Source organism: Arachis hypogaea, chromosome 2 (genome assembly GCF_003086295.3).
Source record: "Arachis hypogaea cultivar Tifrunner chromosome 2, arahy.Tifrunner.gnm2.J5K5, whole genome shotgun sequence".
Lineage (NCBI taxonomy): Eukaryota > Viridiplantae > Streptophyta > Magnoliopsida > Fabales > Fabaceae > Arachis > Arachis hypogaea.
Window position 1 is genome coordinate 58,294,595 of NC_092037.1, and position 3,805 is coordinate 58,298,399.

At 38.9% G+C, this 3,805-nt stretch overlaps 1 non-coding gene across 1 annotated transcript; it reads right to left on the reverse strand.

Moving 5' to 3' along the window:
* Window positions 1-2,426: 2,426 nt before the first annotated feature.
* LOC112764602 (small nucleolar RNA R71) lies at window positions 2,427-2,534 on the reverse strand. The gene has a single exon (XR_003183256.1). It is a non-coding gene; the product is annotated as a small nucleolar RNA R71 (small nucleolar RNA).
* Window positions 2,535-3,805: the final 1,271 nt, after the last annotated feature.

The following is a 3,805-nucleotide window of genomic DNA, read 5'->3' on the forward strand; positions in this document are numbered from 1 at the left end:
ATGACCATAGCTTGCTTCATACTAACAATCTCCGTGGGATCGACCCTTACTCGCGTAAGGTTTATTACTTGGACGACCCAGTGCACTTGCTGGTTAGTTGTACGAAGTTGTGTAATGCCATGGTATTGAGCACCAAGTTTTTGGGGTTCATGACCGGGGATTATGAGAGTTGTGAAAAGTATTGTTCACAATTTCGCGCACCAAGTTTTTGGCGCCGTTGCCGGGGATTGTTCAAGTTTTGAGCAAGCTTTTGGTAACATCAGTGCCAAGGATTGTTGAGTTTGGACAACTGACGGTTCATCTTGTTGCTTAGATTAGGTATTTATTTTTTTCGAAATTCTTGAAGATGAATTCTAGAGTTTCATGATGATTTGTTGAAGTCTGGCTGGCTGAAAAGCCATGTCTAATCTCATTGGACCGAGGTGTCAACTTATCATCACAAGAGCTTGTTGATCTTTATCAATCTTGCTTTTGGAGCAGTGATCTGCTAAGGCTTGGCCGGCCATTGGCCATGTCTAGTGTTTTGGACCGAAGCTTTCTTTGAAAGCTTGGCTGGCTGTGAAGCCATGTCTAATTCCTGGACCGGAGTCTTAGACTAGCATTGCACTGATTCCTGGAATTCTCATCAAGAATTTTGATATCTTTTTCCACATAATTTTCAAAAAACACAAAAAAATTACAAAATCATAAAATCCAAAAATTTCTTGTTTGAGTCAAGTGTCTCATTTTAAGTTTGGTGTCAATTGCATGCATTCATTCATGTGTCTTAAGGATTTTCAAGTAATTGTGGATAATTTTTGTGCTCTGATCTTTGAATTCTATTGACTTGAGTGTTTTGTGTGTCTCATATGCATTTTCATTCTGTTAGTGTCAGTAGTATACAAACTGCTAAGTTTGGTATCTTGCATGCATTGTTATTTGATTCTTGTTGCATTTTGATTTGTTCTTATTATTAAAAATCCAAAAATATTTTTAATTTGTGTCTTCTCAAGTCAATAATATAGAGAATTGAAGATTCAGAACATACAGCAGAGGAATTATGCAGAAAAAGCTGGGCGTTCAAAACGCCCAGTGAAGAAGGACAGACTGGCGTTTAAACGCCAGCTAGGATACCTGGTTGGGCGTTTAACGCCCAAAAAGGTATAGTTTTGGGCGTTAAACGCCAGAATGTGCACCATTCTGGGCGTTTAACGCCAGGATGGCACAAGGGGGAAGATTCTGTTTTTCAATGCAATTTTTTTTTCAGTTTTCAAAGTTTTTCAAAATCAAATCTTTTTCAAATTATATCTTTTCAATCAAATCTCTTTCAAATTCAAATTCTTTCTATTTTCAAAGATACTTACTATCAATTAATGATTTGATTCAACATTTCAAATATGTTGCCTTTTCTGTTGAGAAAGGTTTAATGTTTGAATCATATCTTTTCTTGATAGTCAAGTTCTTAATTTTTTTCAAAATCAAATCTTTTTAAAATGTTTTTCAAATCATATCTTCTCAATCACATTTTTTTAAAAACCAATCATATTTTCTTAACCACATCTTTTTCAAAATAATTTTCAATCAAATCTCTTTGATTTCTAATTTCAAAATCTTTTTCAAAAATCACTTTACTTCTTTCCCACTTTCATTTTCGAAAATTAAGTAATGTTTTTCAAAAATGTTTTCAAAATTTTTACTTAATTTTCGAAAATCACTTCCCTTCTTCTCACATCCTTCTATTTATGGACTAACACTATTCCTTAATGCAAAATTCAAACTCCATCTCCTTTGATAAGTTCGAATTTTCTACTTCTGTCTTCTACTCTTCTTTTCCTCGGACACTTCAAGGAATCTCTATACTGTGACATAGAGGATTCCACATTTCTTGTTCTCTTCTCTCTCATATGAGCAGGAGCAAAGACAAAGGCATTCTTGTTGAGGCTGATCCTTAACCTGAAAGGACCTTGAAGAGAAAGCTAAGAGAAGCCAAAGCACAACTCTCTTTAGAGGACCTAACCGAATTCTTCAAAGAAGAAGAACATATGGCAGCCAAAAACAACAACAATGCCAACAATGCAAGGAAGGTGCTGGGTGACTTTACTGCACCTACTCCCGATTTCTATGGGAGAAGCATCTCTATCCCTGCCATTGGAGCAAACAACTTTGAGCTTAAGCCTCAATTAGTTTCTCTAATGCAACAGAATTGCAAGTTCCATGGACTTCCACTGGAAGATCCTCATCAGTTTTTGGCTGAGTTCTTGCAAATCTGTGACACTGTCAAGACTAATGGGGTTGACCCTGAGGTCTACAGGCTTATGCTATTCCCTTTTACTGTAAGAGACAGCGCTAGGACATGGTTGGACTCACAACCTAAAGAAAGCCTGGACTCTTGGGAAAAGCTAGTCAATGCCTTCTTGGCAAAGTTCTTTCCACCTCAAAAATTGAGTAAGCTTAGAGTGGAAGTCCAAACCTTCAGACAGAAGGAAGGAGAATCCCTCTATGAAGCTTGGGAAAGATACAAACAATTAATCAGAAAATGTCCCTCTGACATGCTTTCTGAATGGAGCATCATAGAAATTTTCTATGATGGTCTCTCTGAACTGTCCAAGATGTCCTTGGATAGCTCTGCTGGAGGCTCTCTTCATTTGAAGAAGACGCCTACTGAAGCTCAAGAACTGATTGAAATGGTTGCAAATAACCAATTCATGTACACTTCTGAAAGAAATCCTGTGAACAATGGGACTAGTCAGAAGAAAGGAGTTCTTGAGATTGACACTCTGAATGCCATATTGGCACAGAACAAAATATTGACTCAACAAGTCAATATGATTTCTCAAAGTCTGTCTGGAATACAAAATGCACCAAGCAGTACTAAGGAAGCTTCATCTGAGGAAGAAGCTTATGATCCTGAGAACCCTTCAATGGAAGAGGTGAATTACATGGGAGAACCCTATGGAAACACCTATAATCCTTCATGGAGAAATCATCCAAATTTCTCATGGAAGGATCAACAGAGACCTCAACAAGGTTTCAACAACAATAATGGTGGAAGAAACAGGTTTAGCAATAGCAAGCCTTTTCCATCATCTTCTCAGCAACAGACAGAGAGTTCTAAGCAGAATAACTTTGACTTAGCAACCATGGTCTCTGATCTGATCAAAACCACTCAAAGTTTCATGACTGAAACAAGGTCCTCCATTAGAAATTTGGAGGGACAAGTGGGTCAGCTGAGCAAGAAAATTACTGAACTCCCTCCTAGTACTCTTCCAAGCAATACAGAAGAAAATCCAAAAGGAGAGTGCAAGGCCATCAACATGGCCGAATTTTGGGAGCAGGAAGAGGCAGTGAACGCCACTGAGGAAGGCCTCACTGGGCGTCCACTGGCCTCCAATGAGTTCCCCAATGAGGAACCATGGGAATCTGAGGCTCAAACTGAGACCATAGAGATTCCATTGGACTTACTTCTGCCGTTCATGAGCTCTGATGAGTATTCTTCCTCTGAAGAGGATGAGTATGTCACTGAGGAGCAAGTTGCTAAATACCTTGGAGCAATCATGAAGCTAAATGACAAGTTATTTGGAAATGAGACTTGGGAGGATGAACCCCCTTTGCTCACCAAAGAACTGGATGACTTGTCTAGGCAGAAACTGCCTCAAAAGAGACAGGATCCTGGGAAGTTTTCAATACCTTGTACCATAGGCACCATGACCTTCAAGAAGGCCTTGTGTGACTTAGGGTCAAGTGTAAACCTCATGCCTCTCTCTGTAATGGAGAAGTTAGGGATCTCTGAGGTGCAAGCTGCAAAAATCTCACTAGAGATGGCAGA